Source organism: Neomonachus schauinslandi, chromosome 2 (assembly GCF_002201575.2).
Source record: "Neomonachus schauinslandi chromosome 2, ASM220157v2, whole genome shotgun sequence".
NCBI lineage: Eukaryota > Metazoa > Chordata > Mammalia > Carnivora > Phocidae > Neomonachus > Neomonachus schauinslandi.
The window spans coordinates 168,794,362-168,820,382 of NC_058404.1; the positions used below are offsets into that span (position 1 = coordinate 168,794,362).

The 26,021-nt window shown below is 41.7% G+C and overlaps 1 pseudogene; it reads left to right on the forward strand.

The window, feature by feature from the left end:
- Window positions 1-22,159: 22,159 nt before the first annotated feature.
- Window positions 22,160-25,278, forward strand: LOC110590805 (annotated as a pseudogene).
- The last annotated feature ends 743 nt before the right edge of the window (window positions 25,279-26,021 follow it).

A 26,021-nucleotide genomic window follows, 5' to 3' on the forward strand; every position in this document is an offset into this window, starting at 1 on the left:
CTGAGGGAATTCTAAGCTTTGCAAACACACATACACACAAAGACCTGGGCTACAATGCTCTCTAATTCCCAAGAGTGTGCTTTGTCCATGCCATCAGCTTGGGTCCCCTAAGTAATTCAACCCACATCAGACACCTGGGGAATAGCAGCATTGCACCAAGAGATGCCCAGTTCTCAATGGACTGCACACCAGCTCTGGTTTTCACTAGGACAGCAGTAAAATGAAAAACGAGACAGATAGAAGTCGGTGTCAATTTGAGTTCCGCTGTCATGCCAGGTCTGGCAGGAAATGGTTATGGCCGGCCAACGAAAATTTCTATTTACTCAGTATCTCGAAAACCAGAACTCCAAACAGCAGAATGTTTTGATACTTACGGCTGTATGATAATGATGGTTCAGTACAATAGCCTGTAAAGTCCTCAAAGATCTTCTAAATTGGAGGGGGGCGGATTCCCATTTGGAATAGGTTTAGTGCCCTTTGCCCATATTGAGAGGCAGTGTGGGGCAGTAGCAAGAACACCAGATGCCAAGTCAGATATGAGAGTCAGAGCCTAGCATTACCGGCGGTGAGACTGGTGTCCTTTGAGAACTTCCAGGTCCTAGGCCTCTTCCTTTTGGAGGCTGACCCCATATAATATCCCAGCCAAAGGACTTTTTAATCAAACTTATATAAATTGTTCTTACTGTCCGTTTTTTTTTTTTTTTTTTTTTTGGAACCCAGGTAATTTGAGTATAAAGGAAAGCAAGTGCTTGGGATTTGGGGATCTGGGATTTTAGGGATCTTTGGGAAGGTATATTTCCTACAGTATATTTGGAAAAATATTACCTAATTACATGAGAATTGGCCCATTCTCGGGGCGCCTGGGTGGCTCAGTCGTTAAGTGTCTGCCTTTGGCTCAGGTCATGATCCCAGGGTCCTGGGATCGAGCCCCACATCGGGCTCTCCGCTCGGCGGGAAGCCTGTTTCTCCCTCTCCCACTCCCCCTGCTTGTGTTCCCTCTCTCTCTGTGTCTCTGTCAAATAAATAAAATCTTTAAAAAAAAAAAAAAAGAATTGGCCCATTCTCAATAAGCTAGTTTTCTATTCTCAGGCAAGAAGTAATGCCAATCAGACAGTTCACCTTGTGTCCACTAACTCATTTGGTGATTTTAACATTCTTAATGATTTTTAATTTTGAAGGGAATGTGTGCTCATTTTAATTTTTTTTTTTTTTTTTTTAAAGATTTTATTTATTTGACATTGAGAGAGACCGTGAGAGAGGGAACACAAGCAGGGGAAGTGGGGGAGGGAGAAGCAGGCTTCCTGCCGAGCAGGGAGCCTGATGCGGGGCTCGATCCCAGGACCCTGGGATCATGACCTGAGCTGAAGGCAGACACTTAATGACTGAGCCACCCAGGTGCCCCTGTGTGCTCATTTTAAACAAGTAACAAAATCTAACAATATACAAACAAAAAAAATATGCACCTCCCTCTTCATTTCCCTCCATCCTTGCCTTCTTCCCAGAGAAAACCAATATTAAACAGCCAGCTGAGCACTTTAAAACCTTTTTTGGTATATATAAAATATAGATACAGAAATTGGATCATATTTGTCACATAATTTTGCAGCTTCCTTTTCTTTCCTGAATTACCAACAGAGGTGGAATTCATTCTTTCAAATGGCTGCATAAAATTCCAATGTATGGATCTCTTTATTCAATAATTCTGTTGATGAAAAGTGAGGTTGTTTCTAGTTTTCTTGTTTGTTTGCCAATAAAAGCAATGCTGTAATAAATATTAGTATACATGTCCTTACATACCAGTGCTTTATGTCTATTGGCTAGAATCCCACTCACTTTGCAAGGTCAGAGCTTAAGTACATTACTCATTTTAATAAAGACTGACATATTACTTTCTTTAATCCATCCAGACTTTATTTTTTATATGAGGTAGGGATTATAAATTTTTTCTTCCACATGGGTAGCCACTTTTGCCAGCACCTTTTATTAAATAAACCAGCCTTTTAATAAGTTGCAATACCACTTTTTTTTTAAAGTAGGCTCCACACCCAGCATGGAGCCCAACCTGGGGCTTGAACCCATGACCCAGAGAGATCAAGACCTGAGCTGAGATCAAGAATCAGACACTTAACCAGCTGAGGCACACGGGCACCCCACAATACCACTTTTGATACATGGTAAGTTCTCATAAACACCTGGCTGTTTTTCTGGAGTTTTTAATCTGCTTCTCTGATCTATTTATCCGATTTGATGCTGATACCAATTTTTATTACCATGGCTCTGAAGTTAGTTTTAATATCTAGTAAGTTGTCTTATTATTCCTTTGCATAATTTTCTTGACTATTTTAAGATACTTATTCTACCATTTGAACTTAATTATTTCCTTTTTTTAAAAATCCCATTAAGATTTTGAATGAAATTGCAAATATGTGTACTGATTTTGAAAGAACCGAAAATTTTAGTTTTAAGTCTTCCATATAGATCATTGTGTGTCTGTCCATTTATTCAATAAGTTTTTTTAGTTTTTTTTAAGGAAGAGAATAAATCTATAAAAGTATTCCTATGTATTTAAAATTTTTGTTTTATTATAAATGGAATGTTTTCTCAAAATCTATTTTAGTTGACTAATAGTAGTAAAAAGAAAAACTACAGGGGTGCCTGAGTGGCTCAGTCAGTTGAGCATCCGACTCTTGATTTCAGCTCAGGTCATGATCTCAGGGTCCTGAGATCGAGCCCTGTGTTGGGCTCCAGGCTCAGCACAGAGTCTGCCAGTCCCTCTTCCTCTGCTCTTCCCCCTGCTCGCTCACTCAAATAAATACATAATCTTTTTTTAAAAAAATTACAGATTTTATATATTTATCAAATAACCAAACACCTTACCAAAAGCTCTTACCAAATCTAGTATTTTTTTTTTTTTTAGTCTCATGGGTTTGCTAAGCATCCAGCCATACTATCTCCAAACACGGCAATTTTATCTCTTCTAATATTTATACCTATTATTTACTTCTCTCATTTCATTTGCTACCACCTCCAAATCAATGTAAATAACTGCGGTCTTAGAGGGGAGCCCTATTTTGTTCCTGATTTTATTTTTATTTTTATAAAGATTTTGTTTATTTTACACAGAAAGAGAGTGAGAGAGCAGGGGGAAGGGCAGAGGGAGAGGGAGAGGGAGAAGCAGGCTTCCCTCTGAGCAGGGAGCCTGACGGAAGGACGTGGGGCTTGATCCCAGGACCTTTGGATAATGACCTGAGCCGAAGGCAGATGCTTAACCGAATGATCCATCCAGGCATCCCTTGTTCCTGATTTTAAGCAAAATAACTTTATCATTGGATCATTTATTATATTTGCTAAAAGAATGTGATAATCTTTTCATACTTGAGTAAATTTCCCTATATTCCTATTTTGCTTGTAGTCTTACCAAGAATGGCTGTTTAATCTTATAAAATTACATTATAGTATCTAATGATTTAATTCCATGATTTTTTAGTTTGTTGAAGAACTATCATGTAGATTTTCTGATATTAAAACACCTTTACATTACAGAAATAAATCCTACTTAGTCACGGTGCATTATTCATTTTATATAGGGCTAGATTTATTAAACTAAGGTTTTAGTTAGACCTTTTGCATCCATATTTATAAGTGAAATCAATACATAATTATCAGATTACATTGGCTTTGTAAAATGAACTAAGGAACAATCCACTTTTTTCCTATGGCCTGAAATTGTTAAATAACAGAAATTTTCATTTTGCTTTATGATAACATGGAAAGGTGTTGTTAGGTATTATCAGGGAGGGTATTATTGTTATACAGTTTTTAAACACGACAAGAAGTAGATGTTCAGCAAAGTCAAGCAACCATTAAGGGGTAACGCTAGGAATGGAACATCAGGCTTCTGATTTCAGGCCTGAATCTTGATCTACCATGTACCATTTTATCTCTCCAGGTAGGAGCCTCAAATTCAGCCCTAAACAAAGGTTAGCAGAAATCCCATAGCAGGACCAACAAAAGAAAGCTGCCCTTTGGAGAACACCCAATAGAGTAAGCATAAGACTTGCAAAGAAGAGCTAGGAACTGCTGAGAAGCCAAAACCACAGAGTGATCTTGGTATTTGGTCCTTTGAAATGGGATCACCCAGATGGAGCTAATGGCCCACTAACAGTGACTCAAGATGACAGATTCACAAGAGGCAACCATGTAGGACTGTACATAACTGTGTAAAGTAATGATAACTCACGTATATATAGTCCTTCATAATTTACAAAGAGTAAATTCAGAAAGGTTAAATCATTTGTCAAAGATTATCTCTACCACCCGATAACTCCTTAAATCATGCTTCTTGTATGTTTCCTTCATAGCATTTATCACTCTTATTGCAATTATTTATTTGTGTTATTCTTTGCCTACCCACTCCTCCCCAACCACAATGGAGGTAATATAAAAGCATAGGCCATATTGTATTACTGCTTTATCCACAGGTCTGAACACAGCAAAAAGACATTTAAAACATATTTGTTATGTGATTGGGAAAATAAACACCATACACCATTTATACCTAAAGTGATCCTTGTTTGAATCCTATACAGAAAGAACACCAGCTTCCTGTCCAGATATGGTGGTACCCCTACACACGGTTTGGAATAACACTGCCGCTGCCTCTCTAAATATAAATTGTGCTATACATCCAAGTGAGAGCTCTCCATATCAATCTTATACAATCACCTTATTTGACAGTGACATTCTTTTTAAAGGCAAATCAGTGTGAACTCTCAATATCCCAAATTAGATCAAGCACACAAGTTCAGATGAGTTGGCCATTAATTACTCACCACCACTGGCCTAAGTTTGAAACCACCAGATCTCATTTTTCACTGGGCTGACATCCTGAAAGGCACCATTTATCAGAAGACCTCCCTTGTATTTTTTTCTTTTTCCTCCATTGTTTCACTGAATTAACCAAAGCAATATTAAATAAGTTGCTAAATACAGATATTAGCTCATTTGTAGCTAATTATTGTAAGTAAATGGTGCAGTAAATGAAGTACCCTAACACCCTCCCTGGTTCCCCCACCCTTTTTTTGAAGCTTTTGTGATGTTCTCCAGGTAAATCCCATGCATAATGTAAGAGTGGCAATGTCGTTTGCATAATAAGCTATTTTCTACCACAGAAGCAGAAACATTTTATCGCTATAGAGAAAGCTCAAATTATGAATACATTTTCATATAAGTTGATTTATGTGAAAATTACAAATAAATGCAGAGCTGAGCTGCAAGTGAATTGTTTGTTCCCAGTTCAAGGAGTGGTGTTATTTGAAATTAAAAAAGAAAACAACTCCACCACATCCTGCTAAGAGAAGTATTTTTAATGTTATTCAGACTGAAGCACATACCATATGATCCAAGAAGAAAAGCATTACCTGGTCTGGCAATGGGCTTGAGGCTGCAAAACTAAGATAAACGTGTCCACTGATTTTGGAAGCCATCTTTTCATGGATAAAAATATACATGATATATGATATATATACAGATACAGATCCATGATATATGTATTTTTACTTGCAATTGGGGCTGCAAAGATTCGTAGCAAACTCTGTAACTACTCCTTTCAATAGTCAAAGGAAGTTGAAGGAATAAAACCATTATCACCTCCGCACAAGTAAAAGCTAAACGTGTGTTGAAGACATGAAAATGGTTTTGTGTAAGACCCAAAGCTTCTAAGACACCTGCAGGGCTCTCAAAGTGGGAAGCACATTTCTAATTCCAGGCAAATCATTGGAGGGAGAGAGCTTACCTTGACCTGTTTAGCAATTTAGGCAAAATTTCCCAGCCCTTTAAACTTGTCTACATGATCCTCATGATGGGCCATGGTCACAGAAAACACCTTGTCCCAGCTATTGCCCCAGACCTCAACCCACTTATGCTTTAAATGTTGAGTAATTTTTTTTTAAGATTTTTTTATCTTATCTTTCAATTTCTTAGTTCTGATAATGGTCCCTGACTCCCTTCACATTTTGCACCCCTTCCTACCTCCTAAATGGGCTTACTGGACTTTGGTGTCTTATTCAGCTCTTGGCTCTGTGTGCTCCCCAAATTTGGGGGAGCCTCGAGAGAGAATCCTATTTCCAGCCTCAGCCATGTTGCTGAGCACCCACCAAACACCACTTCCTCTCGCCCTCCTCCTCCCCGTGCCACAGGAAGGCCAATCTGAGTAGTAGAGGTAGCTAAACTAAACACAGAGCACAAAAGTCTCCTCTTGCTATTTGTTGTCAAGTCACTTGCTGGTCAAGAGATGTTGCATGTGTAGATGTGACTTTTTGCAAGTCTTCTCTGTCATCTCTAAACCATCGATCTGTGTGTGTGTGTGTGTGTGTGTGTGTGTGTGTGTATGCTAAGTGTATTCCAGTCAAAGCACAGACAGGCATCATATAACTTGCTCGGCCTTGTTAGATCAAAGAGGCCAGAGCCAGGCTCTTCTCCATGCCCCAGATTCAGGTATTGAATTACTACACAAGGATCTCTGCCACATCCATTCTGTTTTTCTTTCTTATCTGCATTTCTGCCTTCTCTTCAATACTTCAATACTTCTTCTGGATGAGATGTTGGCGAAACGCTATCTTAATCCCATTGCCTTGGATTCCCACATTCAATAGGTCACACCTGGAATTTTAGTCCAGCAACTAACCTTATACTTGAAGCTTAACAGTAAGAAGCCTGGAGAAAATGATCTATCCACTTCTCTTCCTCTCCTACTTGTTTCTCACTCTTTCAATGTGACTAGGCCAAGAATAAGCATATTTCTTTTCCAATCAGACGAAGAAAAGACTCACTCCAACAAACACTACCACAGTCTTGTGTCCCTTGCTAGTTCAGAAGGATAAAAGTAAAAAAGTCTTTAAAGGACAAATACTGTATGAGCCCACTTGTATGGAGTGCCTAGAGTAGTCAAATGCATAGAGGCAAAAAGGATAATGGTGGTTGCCAGGGGCAGGGAGGAAGAGAAAACAGGGAGTTAGTGTTTAACAGGTACAGACTTTCATCTTTGCATCCATCGGTGGATGTATAGTAATGATGGTTGTATAACAATGTGAATGTACTTTATACCACTGAACTGTATGTTTAAAATGGTCAGGATGGTAAATTTATGTTATAAGTATTTCACCCCATACACACAAAAAAATAAAGGATATTTATTGAGCCACATTTTTAAAAGTAAAAGGACTTTTAAAAATATCGGCTTTTCAAATTTTAATAGAACAACTATTGAGTCATTGATTTATCACCTACTATGTGCCTTGCACTCTGCTAGATCCTGGGGATACAGTATTTATTGCAAGGGACAAATGGTCTACCCTCAAGGAGCTGAGAACTAGGGAGAAGAGGTGGATATTTAAAAAAAAAAAAATTACAGGGGCGCCTGGGTGGCTCAGTCGGTTAAGTGTCTGCCTTCGGCTCAGGTCATGATCTCAGGGTCCTGAGATGGAGCCCTTCGTCGGGCTCCCTGCTTGGCAGGGAGCCTGCTTCTCCCTCTCCCCACACCCCACTCATGCTCTCTCTTGTGCTCTCTCTCTCTCAAATAAATAAATAGAATCTTTAAGAAAAATTACAGTATGATGAGGACTTTAAAGGAAAAGGGAAAGCTGTGCAGGACCCTTTGGCAGACACCATCCTCCTAACCCAGTCTGCAGGATCAGAAACTTGAGGGATAAAGGACAGTTCACTAGGAGAAAAGCTTCTGAGCGATGCTTGGCCCCACATGTCTCAATGTACCACCTCCCCACTAAGAACTCTTGGATTCTAGAGTCCTATGATGCTTGTCACCCAGCAGTTTTCTGGAGACCAGACTCACAAGAAAGACAAACATCTTTCCCTTACTTCAATCTCAAATACTAAAAGGGAGCAGGGCCTAGACACTGGGCCAAGGTCAGTGAAGAAAGAGATGGTATTTTAGTCTCTTCCTTCACCTCTCCTTTCCAAAGTTCTCATTGGCATCCACTGAATAATGGGATTCTCCAAGGGCCCAGTAAGTTCCTTCCAAAGTTGGAAGAAATTCTTAAAAAGCAAAGTGGTTATCTAAGAGTTTGTCATTAAGAGGTTGATAGTGTGTTATATATTTTAAGCTGTTTCCATATCCTCATGTTTACCAATCACCCATCGTTCTTGATATCTGCATCACCCCAACAAATGCACAATTTTGGAAGCAGTATCCCTCGTATTCATCCCACTTCAAAACACACACATACACACACACACACACACACTTTCCCATCTCTACTAGATTGTAAACTTCACAAAGGCAGGGCCCAGGTCTGTTTTATTCCTTAATGAATAATCTCAGTGGTTCCTACATCACAGATGCTCAATAAATTTTTTTTTTTTAGAGTAAAGACTCTTCGTTTTTTCTTTCTCTCTTTTTTGGGGAGAGGGGGAGCAAAGGAAGAGGGAGAATCTTTTATTTTTACAAACTTTTTAAAAAGATTTTATTTATTTGACAGAGGAAGCACAAGCAGGGGGAGCGGCAGGCAGAGGGAGAGGGAGAAGCAGGCTTCCCGCTAAGCAGGGAGGCCGATGCGGGGCTCGATCCCAGGATCCTGGGATCATGACCTGAGCCAAAGGCAGACGCTTAACCGGCTGAGCCATCCAGGCGCCCTGGGAGAGGGAATCTTAAGCAGACTCCACACCCAGCACGGAGCCTGACTCAGGGCTCGTGATCTCACTACCCTGAGATCATGACCTGAGCTGAAATCAAGAATCAGATACTTAACCGACTGAGCCACCCAGGTGCCCCTTCAATAAATATTTCTTCAGTGAATCCCTCTCTCTGTGCCAGCTTCTGAAATCCCTGTCACATACAGCCGTGACACAGCCCCTGTCATATACAGATACAAAATAGCAAGGCTTTGGGAGTCAGACAGACCTAGGTTTAAATCCTGGCTCTGGCTCTGCCATTTACTAGAAATATGAATTTAGGCCAATTATATTAACACTCCAAACATCACAGTCCACATCAGTGAAATGAGAATAGTGACAGTTCTCAGGGATGTTAAAGGACACAAGGAGATGGCATACACGCGTGGTACATAAAAACACTGTGAGGAGGCACAGGTGGCTAGTTCCTCTTTACAGAAGAAGCCGGTGGGAGCCACTGAAATCACTGCCCCCAGGATGCAACTTCATCAGCCGATTTACTTTCAAGCAAAGTAAAAAAGGTAAATAGTGGAATTACGGAGACTGGGGCTTAGTCCCCATTTATTAGGTCAGTGCAATGTCTCGCACCTCTGAGAAGGGTCTAAAAATCAAATCATATAGAACAACATGAAATAAGCCCAGCAGTGCTTCTCAAACCAAAACACGTGCAAATATCACCTGGGGATCTTTGTAAAAATGCAGATTTGGATTCACTGGGGTGGGAACTGAGATTCTACATTTCTTTCTTTCTTTAACTTTTTTTTTTAAAGATTTTATTTATTTATTTATTTGAGAGAGAGAGAGAGAGAGAGAGAGACAGCATGAGAGGGGATAGGGTCAGAGGGAGAAGCAGGCTCTCCGCCGAGCCAGGAGCCCGATGTGGGACTCGATCCCAGGACTCCGGGATCATGACCTGAGCCGAAGGCAGTCGCTTAACCAACTGAGCCACCCAGGCGCCCCATCTTTCTTTCTTTTTTTTAATTAATTAATTTATTCGACAGAGAGAGAGACAGCGAAAGAGGGAACACAAGCTGGAGGAGTGGGAGAGGGAGAAGCAGGCTTCCCGCTGAGCAGGAGTCCAATGCGGGGCTCGATCCCAGGACCCTGGGAACATGACCTGAGCCTAACGACTGAGCTACCCAGGTGCCCCAAGATTCTACATTTCTAACAAGCTCCCAGATCCTGACAGCTCCCCAGCCTCCTGCAGTCTATAGACCACACTTTGAGTAGCAAGGGTTTAAAGCACTATGCAAAATATTGGGTATTATCACTCCAAGGGCCATACCATTATAATGATAATAGAGAACCATCTCATTTCTGTGCTCCGTGCAATGACTTCCCCCAAGTACTGTGATTTTCTCTCAATGTCTTTTAAATGCCACAAAATCATACTTTGACCCCTGATAATGATCATGATAAACACATCTGAATAAAAAGACCCCCAAGCTCCTGTTAAGCAGTATCTTTAAGCTTAGCGCCATATTGTTTGTAGTCGCCTTAGCTTTTCTCCTTTTCAATCTGCTGTCAAGTCAGTGAACCAGACTCACATCAAAGTCAATTTGAATTCATTTTGTACAATTTCAACAGATACTATTTCAAAAGGTTCTGCTAACTTCAAAAATAATATTCATTACCTAGTCGTTGAAGGAAACTGCTCTCAGGATATTGTACCCTGCCATCCCCTAATTTGGTAATTCTATCAGGAAAAGCAATTAAGTTTGTCTGACATGACTTGTTTTTATAAATCCATGATGCTTACTGCTCTTAATTTAATTCTCCTCTTACCACTTATAATTTCATTCTCATCTGACAGTTCGTATTTTCTCTCTGAGTGATTTTTCCCCCTTTATATTACTAATCATAGAAAACTCCGTGAATAACACCAGCCTTTGGGTAGGAGGGAAATGAAAATGGTGGACACACACAGGCTTCCCTCAGGGATGGCAGGACTTTTGTTCCTTACAATTTCCACAGCCCCTAAGAGCCGTGTTTGGCACACAGATGATGCTCCATAAATGTCTGGTGTCACGCACCATGCCAGGCACTGCAAAGGAAAAGGAGACTGTGACCCAGGCCTTTCCCCATGTCTTACATTAGTCAGGAGGCAGACATTTAAAAAATAATAATACTAATTACAAAGCAACTGGGGAAGAAATGATACCGTTAGAGGATTTCCAGTGGAGACTAGACCTCAAAATTTTATTTTATTTTCAATGCTAGTAAAACTTCCATCTGAGATGCCATCAGCAGTTTCTGCCATATTCATTGGAGACATGAATTACCTGTGATAATGTACAAGTTACAGGAGCACAAACAAGAGGATGGCCAGCCATCCTGGAAAACCTGAGCTCAGGGAAGACAACAGGTAAGAGAAGTCCCTTGGTGAGGTCTCAAAGGATGGACTGGGGTTGGAGGACAAGGAGGCAGGAACACGTTTCGTACACAGGGAAGAGTGTGTGCAAAGCCAAAACTTGTGCAGCTATGTGGTGTGTTCAGAGAAGCGTAGGCATTTGCTCTGGCCAGAACATAGGGTTCCATGGTGAAGCAGCCAAAGGTGGATTCAACTTTAGCCAGGAGCCACATGCTGGAGGACCTTATGTGCTGAGCTTAGAAACTGAATTGCATTAGGGAGCCACTAAAGCATTTTTAAGCAGGGAAGTGAGATGATACGATGTGTGCTATGAAAAAAATTAAAAATGACTGGAAGAATTTAAGGGATGGATTTGATAGGGATAAGACTGGAAGCAGGAGAAGAGGTGACAATTGCAACAGCCTAGGTGAATGGTAACAAGGGTCTGAAGCAACCACTACTAATAGGAAACGTTACCATGAATGGCATGCTTATGGTGTGCAGGGCACAGAGCCAACACATTGCAAGCATTATCTTACTGAATTCAGAGACCTTGGGCAAGAGAGGAGGAGGGAATTGAAAAACATATAGAAGGGAGGATCATCAGGGACCTACTGGACGTGGGGAGCTAAGGGAGAGAGGAAAGAAAGGCATCATTTATTCATCATTCATTCAATGGGGTTTACTTGCACACTGCTGTAATTCCTACTGAAACCTTCCTTGCCCATCAGAATAAGGAACAGATGGATGAAAAACATCCCCTAAAACTGATGGTAAAAAAGATCAACGTCTAGCATTTAAGATTAGCCATCTATTGCAAGTAGCTCACCCTACAATAGTCCAGCAATGTGCTGACTTGGAGGATACTGAAGTATCATGAAAATATGAAACAACCACCTACAATAAATATTGTTATGGTGACCTGCCTAGCATGAATTGATGGACTGTTAGAGTTGAGTGGGAGCATGTGTTTTCCATAGAGAATAAAAATGGATATTGAAGAAAAAAGGGCCAATAAGCACATGAAAAGATGAGTAACATTACCAACCATTAGGAAAATTCAAATCAAAACCACAATGATAAAAGACAAACAAAAAAACCCACATGAGATATCACTTCACACCCATTAGGATGGCTGTTATTAAAACAAAAACAAAAACAAATAGAAACTAAGAAGTGTTAGTAAAGGGGCACCTGGATGGCTCAGTCGTTAAGCGTCTGCCTTCGGCTCAGGTCATGATCCCAGGGTCCTGGGATCGAGCCCCGCATCGGGCTCCCTGCTCCGCAGGAAGCCTGCTTCTCCCTCTCCCACTCCCCCTGCTTGTGTTCCTGCTGTCGCTATCTCTCTCTGTCAAATAAATAAATAATATCTTCAAAAAAAAAAAAAGAAGTGTTAGTAAAGATGTGGAGAAACTGGGACCCTAGTGCATTGCTGGTGGTATATAAAATGGTACAGTCACTGAGAAAACAGTATGGTAGTTCCTCAAAAAATTAAACATGGAATTAACTTGAATTCAACAATTCCACTTCTAGGTATATACCAAAATAACTGAAAGCAGGGACTCAAACAGATATTTGTATATTCATAATCTTAGCAGTATTGACAACAGCCAAAAGGTGGAAGCAACCAATTGATAAATGAATGGATAAAGAAACTGTGATATGTACATATTATTCAGCCTTAAAAAAGGAATGACATGCAGGCATATGCTATAACATGGATGAACCTTGAAAACACTCTGCTAAATGAAATAAGCCAGTCACAAAAAGACAAATATTGTATGATTCCACTTACACCAGGCTCCTAGGGTAGTCAAATTCATAGAGAGAGAAAATAGAATGGTGGTTGCCAGGAGCAAGGGGCAAGGAAGAATGGGGAGTTATTGTCTAATGGGTACTGAGTTTCTGTTTGGGAAGATGAAAACGTTCTAGAGATGGATGGTGGTGATGTCTGCACAACACTTTAAGTGTATTTCCTACCAGAGCACTGTACATTAAAAAATGGTTAAAATAGTAAATTTTATGTTGTGTATATTTTGCCACAACACAACAATGAGTATTGGAGAAGATGGAGTCTATTTTCTTCTAAGATTGCCTGAGAGAGAAAAGGGTGTGATTGTAGAGGGCTAGAGATGGACAGGTTTTCAGAAAAGAAACATCCCTAGAAAGAAAAGACCCTTTGTCATGCCACAGCTAATAATACTAATAGAAATACTAATACTACCAGTAATATTACTACCATTTATAATTATTTTTTTGGTAATGCTAAGTATTTCATATATTTTTTTCATTTTCAAAAAAAAAATTAAAAGTGACCGTCCCTAATTTGTAGACAAGAAAACTGGGGCTCCAAAATGTTATGTAAATTGTCACAAGGAATAAGAGGCAGAGTGAGGACTCAAATCCATGGCATCTGTCCCCAGGGCCCATGCTCTTACCCACTGCACCATGCGTTGAGATTCTGTACCCAACTACCACGCAAGGCTTCCATTTGGAAAATTTTGAATTTATTCAGAGAACTATTAACATAGGAAATTGTTTTCTTCCTTAAAGAGGGAATAATCTCCACCAAAAACTAATCAATAGATATTTGTCCTATGCATCTCTTGGTAGACACAGCATAGAGGAATAGCTGTAATATGGGCTCCACAGCCAGACAGCCCGGGTTCCCATCCTGTTTTTGCCCTTCTGGTTGGATGACTTTAAGTTACTTAACCTGCTGGAGCCTTAACTTCCTCACCTGAAAACAGGGGTGATTTGCTAGGATTAAATGTGCTAATAAATGTAAAACACATAGAATGGTGCCTGGTCACTAGAAAGATTCAATTAGCATTAACTATGTGTTTTTTATTATTTTAAGCCATTCTGTGTCTCTGGGTGCTAATACTGGATCATCAACCCTAAGGAACAAATTTGAAAAAATCTGGAGGTGCTTGAAAAGTTCTGATGTATTCTCAGGGCCAATCTCCAGCCTCCTCTCTGCAGCTTTCCAGTGGTAACCCTGAGGAACGAATTCAAGCAGAGAATCTACCACGTGCAAGCACTGTGCTAGGAGCTAAAAAAGATGAAGAAGATTTCATCTGGATCCTTGAAGAGATCCTAGGGGGCCAGAGAGATGAGCATAAACAAACAAGTGAGATACAATATGCTACAGAGTAAGAAAGGGCTGTGCTTCAATCACCATGGAGATGCAGAGGAAGATAAAGTTGCCTGGGTTCTTATTCCTTCTTTTAAAATATTTCATTGCTTTGTAGGCCTCAGAGTAGGAAAGAACCTCCAACGTCACCAGCTGAGTCCAACCTTTGCTTTGTGGAAGCCCATAGGCTGTCCCTTAAGAAACGGTCTCACAACTCAGTCTTTTGTTTTCTTCTCTTACAAGGATGTGGATTGCACATTTGGAATTCAAAGAGAGGAAAGCACCTTAAAAAATAGAAAGGGATTAAGAGTTCACGTATCTTGATGAGCACTGAGTGATATACAGAATTGTCGAATCACTCCACTGTACCCCTGAAACTAATATAACACTGTATGCTAACTACACTGGAAATAAAATACACATACATACTTCATCAAGCAAAAAAAATAGAAATGCAAAGTTATTATTTCACAGAGGACAACTTCAGGATATCTATCAGGAAGAATAGCTTCGTGGTTTGAGAAGGAATCTCTACTTGCCTTGTGCCCAGGGAGAATGCCTAGGCTCTCCTCCAGGGCAGATCAGTTCCAAGTGGCAACAAAGCGTGATAATCCCTTAAAATCATAAATATGAGTCACTGACATGTACACAAATGTTCTTAGCAGCATTATTCATGAGAGCCAAACACTGGAAGCAACCCAAATATCCAGATAACAATGGAATGATAAAAGAAATACTACAGAGTAATGAAAAAGAACAAACTATGGCTACACTCAACAATACACATGAACCTCATGGACACAATATTGAACAACATTGGCCAAACACAAAAGAATATATATTATATAAGTCCATTCATGAAGTCCCAAACAGGCAAAACTAATCTATGTATTAGAAGTAAGGAGAGTGGCTACCTCTGGGCAAGGAGGAGGGGAAGTGGTTGGTAAGCAGAAGTAAGAAATCTTCTAGGTTCCTGGGAATGTTCTATTTCTTGAGTTGTGTTTATTTTGTAATAGTTCATTACGGTGTACATGTATGATTGGTGCACTTTTCTTTATATGTATTTCGATATAACTGGCTTATTTAAAAAGAGGAAGAGAAATTACAAGGAAAAAAAAAACCCTTAACCCAAAGCAAAGTAAAAGTGCACAAGTAAATTAGGCTACTTACCATCTCAAATACAAGGACCTCCACTGCCTATGGAAAAATGTCCATGCTCTTTGTCATGGAGTATCAGAAAGTCCTTTAAATTCACCAAGAGTAACGTGCCTTCTCCTCATTTAACTAGCATTTGTAGTCACCCTCCTTTACCAAAGCAAGGAGACATGCCACCATCTATGTGGCAGAGGCAGCTGGTCTCCCTGTATTCAACCAAGGTTTGCCTTTAACTCACACAAAAATTACTGGCCTAATCATTTGTGGCCAGGGGAGCAGGCTTTTTTTTTTTTTTTTTTTGCAGACAAATTTAGCCACTTAAAGGCTGAAATATTCAAGAAGTTTAATACAAGAGAGCATGATGTAGATGCCAGAAATGTGTCTTAGAAGCACTGTATCTATGTCTAGAGAGGTGAAGATCCCTGGGGGGTCTCCTTTGCTGATTAGATTACACCTGGTGTTCAGGTATGGGCATCAGGCTGTGAAAAGGATAGAAATCAATCAGACATGACCTCAGGGAAAGACCATGATGATGAAAGAACTTGAATGCACATCATGGAAACAATGACCAAAAGAATTTCCCAGTCTATGTGCCTTGGCATCATGGCGTGCTCAGAATTGTTTAAAAGCTGTGCCTGGAGCTGGATCACTCAGCTCTCGAGCAGGACCTGGAGAACTGAAAACCCCATGCCAGCCAGCTCTGGCCCAGGCAGCCCTGGGAGGTGCCGTGCAAGTACCGTCCAAGCACAGTGGGGCAGGGATGCCTTTCCCAGTCCCCCAGGGGAACACATGAAAAGTGACACTTGGCACTCGCTCCCCAGCCTGAATAAACTGAGCATAACCAAGAAGATCTAGTGTCTCTCCATCGACCTTGGCGGCCAGAGGCGGAGCACAGCTGTCCATCCTGAAAGTGGGGCGGAGATACTGCTGCTGAAGTTCCTGTTCTAGGTTCCCAGAGAGCACCGTTAGCCTGAGTGCTGCGGGTAACAAGTAGGGGGTAGGAGAAGGAGCCTGGCAGGTGCTCCAGGGCATATGCCTCGTGCTGTCCAGAGTCTCTTTCTTCACACAGAACAGCTACTTCCCTCTGTGTGTACTGATGCACCCCTCCAGGAGGCATCCATACTGCTGCGAGTCCGCTCTGACAACGCGCGTGCATGCGGCAAAAGAGAGCTTCAGCATATTTTGAAATACTTCACATGAAAAAGTTCAGTTGGATGAGAAGTCCTTTCTCACCAACATGAGGAATGTCAACATTCTATTTGTCAATGAAAGTAAAGAGACAGCTATTAGAGTTTTTAATTATAATTTTAACTACTATATGTTTTTTATAGGTTGGAAGAAATGGTATTAAATTTTTAATCACGGCTTCCTGTCCATCAAGACTACTGAGAATTCGAATAATTCATCATTAACAAGTTTTCTTTTAAAGATTTTATTTATTTGAGAGAGAGAGAGAGAGTACAGAGGGAGAGTGAGAAGGAGAAGCAGACTCCCTGCTGAGCAGAGAGCCGAATGCAGGGCTCCATCCCAGGACAGATCCCAGGACCCTGAGATCATGACCTGAGCCGAAAGCAAATGCTTAACTGACTGAACCACCCAGGTGCCCCATCATTTAATATTTTATTTATTTATTTGACAGAGAGAAAGACAGCAACAAGCAAGGGGAGTGGGAGAAGCAGGCTTCCTGCCAAGCAGGGAGCCAGACGCCGGGCTCAATCCCAGGACCCTGGGATCATGACCTGAGCCGAAGGCAGACAGACACTTAACGACTGAGCCACCCAAGAGCCCCAACAAGTCTTGATCAGGAATCATAAGTAGCCTTTCAAACATAAAACCTGGTATTAAAAGTTATGTTCATGGAATCAAGCTAAGTTTCATTTTCAAGCCTTTGAAAAGATTTTACTTGGAAGCTTTCTACAATTTCAATATTTAACATATTTCCTAATATTTTATTTTCTTCTCATAATTGTATACCATAATGAAAAAATGTAATGATTTTTTCACCACTCCTCAGACAGACATCCCTAATTCACCCCAGGATGCTGTGCAAATATCATCTTTAGTACCTGCCTTGGATTTCAAAAGGATGGGAAATACTGGTGGGGAAAAAAGTGTTAATGTAGAAAGAGGAACATCATGGAGAAGCAAATTGGAAGAACTGCCATGGGGATCAGAAATTCAGTTGTTCTGAGGGTCCCCAAAGGGGTGGACTTGGTCCTCAAGTGAAGGCTCCAGGAAGATGGCTTTAGGTCAATTCCCAAGAGTCATCTCTGCCCAAAAAGAGAGGCTAGGAATGTTCTGACAGAGTCTGGCTGACCGCCTGTCAGAATGTTGTAGGTGGAGATTCAAACTTTGGAGCATGACTCATCTAGGGAACCTACACCACCTCTTCTGACCTTAAGATTCTAGGATTCTATAACAGCCAGTTCAGGAAGTCTTCCAACTTCTCCTTCCCTGACATTTCTTAAATCCCTGGTATAGAAAGACATGAAATCATCAAGAAATGTAAATAAAAAACCATTGGCATGCCATGCCTGGCAGAAAGATACTGAAATTAAGATCAGTATGTTGGGGCACCTGGGTGACTCAGTCAGGTCAACATCTACCTTCAGCTCAGGTCATGATCTCAGGGTCCTGGGATCCAGTACCATGTCAGGCTCTCTGCTCAGAGGAGTCTGCTTCTCCTTCTCAATCTCCCTCTGTGCCCTCCCTCTTCCTCTCTCTCTCTCTCTCTCCCCCCTCTCAAATAAATAAATAAAATCTTTTTTAAAAAAGATCAGTATGGTACACATAGGATTATCTCTATGTTTACTGTCTTTAACTTTGAGAAACACAAATGGGGACACAGACGTTAACCATGGCTCAGGGTTCTAGCCTTTACGAAACCACCCACTAACTACTAGATACTGGGAAAGTCAATTTCTTTCTAACTTAATTTTCTTACCAAACAAGCAACGGGGATGAGGTGGAGAAGCTTAGTTGATTTCTAACGGTCTCCTCAACTGTAAATTTTCATCTAAGATTGTAGGTACAATTTCTCTTGGTTTAACTGTTCTCATATATACAATGAATAAATATAGAAGGGCCTCTTTCATGGAGGGTAGTTCAATCCATTTCAATATTTACTAAATAAGCGTACACTGTATGTCAGGCTCTGTGCTGAACACATATCAAACTTCAATAGGAGAGATTACAAAAAGGCAGGTTAAAGGCCAGCATATCCAACGAGGCCCTTGGAAGACTGAAATTACTCAGGTTATATGGAAAATGAGGATGTGGAAGAAAAGAAATCCAAGATGGTGACCATCCAGGAAACGAAATAAGTTCTCCCACCCATCATGCCCCCCATAGCAACACAGCAACCATTGTGTGTGCCTTGAACAAAAAGCAGGCCATCGCTACTTTAGGACCGAGGGCTTTGCTAGAGGTTCAGGAGATAAAAGACTGGAGGTTGAGCAACAAATAAGCATGGGTGGCACCAGAGAGGCGCCAGTTGGTTCACCTGAGACAACATGGAGACAAATTCCTAAAAAGTTACTGACAGGGCTCTTGGAAGCCAGGAGGTTCTATAATGAGCACACATGCTCATCAAAACCTTGTTAGGCTGCCTGGGAAAGAGAATACACCTGCAGCAGGTGAATGAGTTTTGCAGACTGAGATTATGCAAGAATTCCTCCCATGCAAATGCAAGTCACCCACGTTAATGGTACATGGTGTCTTCTGTTCATTCATCAACTTAATGTCTTTATGTAATATAATTTTGCCGTAATAGCATTTGTTCTATATGTCAGATAATCCCGGAAATGCTGGCAAGGGGAGATTTTTCACCTGGCAGTGTTCTTTGAAACAAATTACTTTGGAGGATTCACGAACAATGAAATGGAAAAGAGGAGAAGCTTCACAAAAAGAGTAAGATCCAGTTCCTGCAGTCATGGACTTCAAAAGCTAATGGGGTGCACAGACATGTATTCAACTATCAGCGTGCAAACTTCGTGAGGACAGAACAGGATAACAAATGTTAAGAGCGTCATCAGCCATAAATCACAATACACGTCACACAGAAGGTGTATCAGGATTAAGGGTGATGGTAGTGGTCTCGTCACAGAGCAGTTCCTCATTCAGACCAACTTCCCTACGACAAAAAGGCATAATTTTTCTCTCTGATCATTTGAGCAGCATCTAAACAGTGTCTGTTTCTAAAAATCATTATTCTAGGCGAGGCTATGTTTGTCACTCAGCTGTGCTCTGTCATTTTAACCAAGCCTTCTAACACCACTTCAGCCCGTTATATAATCCCCAGTTTTCCCCCATTTTGAATGTCTCTTTGTTGTTTATTGCTGCTCTCACACAGAACCTATCTGAAAGGTCTGGGTGCTTTCAATCGGGCCTTATCAGAGACCACGGTTATTGGAACTCTCTGTATTTTACCACCTCCATCTCATTAATGCCAGCACTAATTTGTGGTCCAATCCAATACCACCCCCATAAGATCTGCATGAATACACACTGGATTTCAATCTGCCATTCAACAAGCATGAAGTCCTTTATGTTCATTATTAGCCAATCAAATGGCTCCAGTTTTTCTTCTCTGCATTTTTTCCGTAGTGAAATCATTTTGTTATTATCCCAAAGCAGTTGCTTGGTAGGAAATATTAGGGGAAAAAAACAATGACAATGGTAGCAGCCCTTCTTCCTCTTCCTTTTCTCCAGCAAATGCAACTGTTTTAACTGGTTACTGAAGCCTTTAACTGAGACTCCAGTTCAAATGGAGTCGCCAATGTGTTTGTGAAAATCCTCCTTCCCTAAAATAGCTCCTACCCTGAGATATCTTGCAGTATATTATAAAATGGGCCTATTTTTTACCCTCCAAGAAGCAGGACTGTTGAGATGAAAACAAATTCATGCTCCAGTACAGAATGAAACCAGGTTCCCAACCCAAGGAGACTGATGGACCCAATGCCACATGCGCCAGGGTGAACTCATTCCGATACCCGCCATTTTCTTTTCCTTAAAACTGGGGCCTGGAGTCATTCTCATGGGATGCTCCTTCATTCAACTGACATGGTTAAATGATTTCCCTCTCACATCATTTTCACCCCATGCATCATTACCAGAAGTACTCCATTCTGCTATAATGTTCTGCATTTCCTGTTCCAACAAATGGCTTGTCCTTCCAGTTCCTCATGTAATTTTCTGTTCTGCAACAAATTTCACTTGCAAAATGGGTTCGAGTAGGTTTGGCTATTCGTTTTTTTTTTTAAGGATTTTATTTATTTATTTGACATAGAGACATAGCGAGAGAGGGAACACAAGCAGGGGGAGTGGGAAAGGGAGAAGCAGGCTTCCTGCTGAGCAGGGAGACCGATGTGGGGCTCCATCCCAAGACCCTGGGACCATGACCTGAGCTGAAGGCAGACACTCAACAACTGAGCCACCTATGCGCCCCAGGCTATTCGTATTTTGAGATAAATTAAAACCAGGATGGAAGTTAGTAAAGAAAGGGAAACAATACACAGCAGAGTGTCTAGTTCAGCAGAAAGACCTAGCGAATTTCCAAAAGGGTAATTTTTTTTTCTTTCCTTTTTAATGATCAAAGGCAGAAACTCTCAAAAGTGAGTATTTTCTCACACGATAAGGATCTGAGAACTATTTTTTTTCACCTCCCACTGAGACCTGGTTTCACAGGTTGTGTTCCCCAGGAAGCGAACTTTGAGATGCTGATTTAGGTAGAGAGGCATATTTGGGACTGCCCTTAGTTCAATACACATGGAAGAAAAGGAAGGAAGCAGGATAGGGCAGAGGGAGAAGCTGGGCTATGGAGCAGGTACAACAAGATCTCAGCCAATCCCACAGGGAAGTCTAGAGCAAGAATGGCCCTTCCGAGTTCTCCCCAGCCAGGAGAGGGGGGAGGGGTATTTATATTTCAGCATCAGAAGTTGCGGGCTCTCCCCAGTGGGGGTGTGATCCGGGAAAGAAGGCTCTTTCTTCACCAGGCGACAATTTCCAGAGAGAGACATTAGCCAACAATCTTCTCAGTAGCTAGAGGACTAAGCCCTTTAATCCTCAAGCAGGGATCTGGACGATGCTGCACAGTCTCCAAAGAAGGGTAAGGCCTTATAAAATTTGTGATTAACTACCTTAAGCTGCAACAGGTGAAAGGAGGCGTATTTGCTTGTCTGAAAGCAGTGGCATGAGGGGCAGGCAACTAATCTAATATGCAAGGGGCCTGCTGAAATACTCTCCGGGATGGCCACAGGCAGCACCATTTTCCTGCTCTCCCTTTGCCTCTTCCAGCTCACCAGTATCACCAGGAAGGGACTCAGACCCTCCTCTGGTACCCTGATTTTTGCGCCGGCCCAAGAGGCACCTCTAGACCGCCTGCCTCAGGTGGCCGGTGGAGCTTACATCTACAGGCCTTGCAGGACTGTAACCAATGGAGAAACAGTTCTTTACCAGCTACTATCACCAGGGTACAGCAAGAAGGGCCGTCTTTCTGTGAACAAACTGTAGCAGTGCACACTCAGAAAAGTTCAACTGGAAGTTAAACTGGGACACAAATAATCTGAAGCATCTGCAACTGGCCACTCATGAGCATTCTGTGGAAGTAGGGCCCCGTGCTGAAGAACAAGATTCTAACTCTCCATTTCTTCCCAACCCCTTTCCCCACCAGGGATGTCTTTTGTGGCTTGATACCTAAGTAATCTTCCACAAAGACCATCTATGTTGACTGATGCCGACTACAGAATGAACAGAATCCTGCCTCTGAAACAATGTTGTATCTGTAACCTACAAATGAGGAACAGAACACCCCAAAATACAAAAAGGCTACATACGCTAGCATTCAAACTGAAGACTGGGGCCAGTTCATGCACATGTGTGACATAAATCACACTGCCCGTGGTGGACAAAAAGATGCAATGAAAGCTTTGAAGTAAAGGATTTCCAAAAAACTACAATCATAAAGAAATCCAACTTGTCTTGTCACTTATTTTTTTTTAATTCTTATTTATTCATTTATTTGACACAGAGAGAGAGAGAGAGACAGCGAGAGAGGGAACACAAGCAGGGGGAGTGGGAGAGGGAGAAGCAGGCTCCTGGCTGAGCAGGGAGCCCGATGAGGGGCTCGATCCCAGGACCCTGGGATCATGACCTGAGCCGAAGGCAGACGCTTAATGACTGAGCCACCCAGGCGCCCTGTCTTGTCACTTATTGACATGTGCACACAAGACTGTAGCCCAAATTTCCAATCTCTGATTGTGAAGAAGGAATTCATTAAAGATAATCTAGTTAAGCTGCTGAATCCCAGATACATCCTGCCATTAGACATGCAGAATAGAATCTTAAATTTCATTAAGATTTGGTCACAGCGTTTCCCAGGAGGTATGGATGTCAGTGAAGTGAAGGAAGTGTACCTTGACCTTCTTAAGGAAGGTGTTCAGTTTCCTCCCTCAGATGCTGAGGCTGAATCAGCAAGACAAGAGACTGCTCGGGTCTCATTGACTCCTATTGCACCAGCTCCTCTTTTGGTAATTATTCTCCAGAGCTCTACTATCACACTGGTCCCAAACCAGACTGGACAATTACACAGTGAATTGGATACAGTGAAAATGAATGTGAGGGTGCTGTCCACCACACTGATGCAGACCCACTGTATTCCTGGGTCTGAAAATCATGAAGACAAAGAGAGTTTGGGATGAGCACTTTGTGAGATGGGTCAGGAGATGCAGCACAGGACCATGGACCTGCTACTCATGGTAGTGGAGACTGAAGATCTAACTGGAGCTAATTCAAGAGAACAAGGATTTAAATAATGCTATCCTTGGATGAGAGCTTTACTCAAAAACAGCAAAGGATTCTGGAGCAAAATAAGAACCAGAGGGAAGATGCCAGTAGCACCAGCGAACATTCTGTCCCATCCTGTGAGCTCCCTGACCTAAGTCCCAGCCCTTCAATGCATGGGGCCACTCTGGGAATGCTCAGCACCATGAATGCTCAGCTTTCAGACTTAAAGTCCTGCTGTAACAAACAACTTGAAACCTAGTCTTCATCCACAGGTGGATTTGTCAGCCTCGGTAAATACAGAAACACCCACGTTTACTCAAAGGACCAGCCAAAACCTCACCTGAAGTCCTACATAGGAGAGTTTTCCAGAACATTCAAATACAGTGTTACTACTATAGCCAGTTAGTCTACAGACCATTCCAGAAACACCGTCAAGCCAGAGACTATCATCCTTGCCCAGCAATCACTCAACAATGACAAAGAATGATCTCCAGCCACCCAATTACTACAAGGTAATGGAGTTTAATCCCTCAGCTCCTGCTGTCACTATAGAAGCTATGATAAAAAAAATTGATGTTTATCACCACAAAAGAGCTGTAAGTCATAGTGACTGTTGAGGTGAAAGTGGATGACTGGCACATTAGCTACATTAGAGGTGCCAATTCTCTAAAAGGTAGACCCTGGGGCACCTGGATGGCTCTGTCGGTTAAGCATCGGCCTTCGGCTCAGGTCATGATCCCAGAGTCCCGGGATCGAGTCCCGCATCGGGCTCCCTGCTCAGCAGGGAGTTTGCTTCTCCCTCTGCCCCTCACCCAACTTATGCACGCTCTCTCTCTTTCTCCCTCTCTCAAATAAATAAGTAAAATCTTAAAAAAAAAAAAATGTAGATCCTGGGCAGCTTTGAAGCTCAGAAGACAAGACCTACCTGTGCATCAAAACCACAGTGCAACATTTCTCCTCTGCAATAATGAAGTTTAACAGAATAGTAACCGCTCCAGAGTAACATTAATGGTTGCTGAGCACAGCACCAGCTTTACCTCAAAAGACCTTGGTTTAACATATACTCACTTAAAACTTCAGCAGAAGAAAAATTCATTGTACTAATGCAAACCAGTTTAGTTATAGCATCTTACGGTTCACAGGCCTTCCTACATTTAGAAGAGAAGACATCACAAGCTGTGAGAAGAGCAGAGGAAGATTATTTTATTACAAAATAATAAAACTATGGAGTGCCTTCATTTAACTAAAGTTGAATGTAAAAGTCAATTTGTACTTCTTAACAGATGAACATAGGGGAAGGGAAGGAAAAAGAAAATAAGGTAAGAACAGAGAGGGAGGCAAACCATAAGAGACTCTTAACTACAGAGAACAATCTGAGAGTTGCTGGAGGGGCAAGGGGCGGGGGGATGGGCTAAGTGGGTGCAGGCATCAAGGAGGGCAGTTTTGGGATGAGCACTGGCTGTTATATGTAAGTGATGAATCACTAAATTCTACTCCTGAAACCATCACTACACTATAGGTTAACTAACTTGAACTTGAATAAAACCTTGGAAGAAAAAAAAGTCAATTTGTACTTCTTTATAAATACTCTTGCTTAGAATTATCACTTGTAAAAAGCTTGATGATTGTAGTTTAAGCATATTTCAGGCACCCTGAAGAGGTCACTGGACTCTATATCAATTTGCCTTTGATTCTTTGTGATTCTCTGTTATTCTTTAAAATGTTAAATGTTCCTTTCTTTCCCCCGTTTTACTGCAATTTAATATTTCTATTTGGTACAAAGACTAACCGGGAAACATCCAGAATAAATTGTGCTTATGTCACAAATTACAATGACAAATAAATTACCGTTAAAACAAAAAAAAATGTAGATTCGGCCCATGTTCATGAAGTACAAACTTCTACTACTCCTGGTGTAAAAGAAAGTGAAGAACTGGGTTTATGTCTCAGTTAGGTTACCTCTGTGCCTTAGAGCGACACTGCAACTTCCGAGACTGCTTCTTCGTGGCACGATGAGGCTCGCCGTATCAACTCCATCTTCCTCGACGGGTTTCTAAAAGAGGCAACGAATGTGAACACACTTTATAAACCACACAGTGCTCTACAGACAGAGCTTCTAATATTTGGCACGGAGGAAGTGCTCAAAAGATCTCTGTTGAACGGATAAAAGAGTAGGATTCTAATTCCCTCACATTCCACCTGGGAGCCCACGGCTGGCTTCCTTCCAGCACGCTGCCAGGCTGGGGCTCAGTCTAGCAGTCTGAGTAAGAAACAGGAGGACTGAGTGTGAAGCGGAGGCACACTCCGCTGTGACAAACAGCACCGCAAAAAGACAAGAATTCTGTCTCCCGAGGTCAGGGCTTTCTGCTCGCATGCCGGGAGAAGTCTCCAGAAGCCACTGCTCTCATTGCCTGGTGGCGTCTGAAAAATTGCTCTTTATCAGTGATGCCTCAACAGACATGATCTGTATGGTAACATGCTCCAACGTTCCAGTGAGCTCTTACACATGCTCTCCCTGCAAGCCGACTGGTCTTCAGGTATCCCGGAAACACTCTCAGAGGAGGGGGGTGCGCGGTCCCCTCCTCACTGATCTAAAATCCAAAAAGCTCTGGAAACCAAGTTTCCTCCCTACCCCATTTGGTGGTAAAACCTGACCTGAACCGACAATGCGGCTGTTTATGGTCTGTGCTTAGTCCTCCTGGTGCATTTCACTCAGTATAAACATGACGGCGTTTGATTATCGGGTGCTACCGAGACCCCACTGGTGGTGTTACAGAGCAGACAGTGCATGCGCTGAAGGGCCCAGCCGAGGCTCTGCTATGGGACTACTGCAGATCTGTAAGATTTGTCAAAATCTATTAAGGAGTTTCTGTGTATCAGAAACTATTCTAAATCCTTGGCATGGATTAT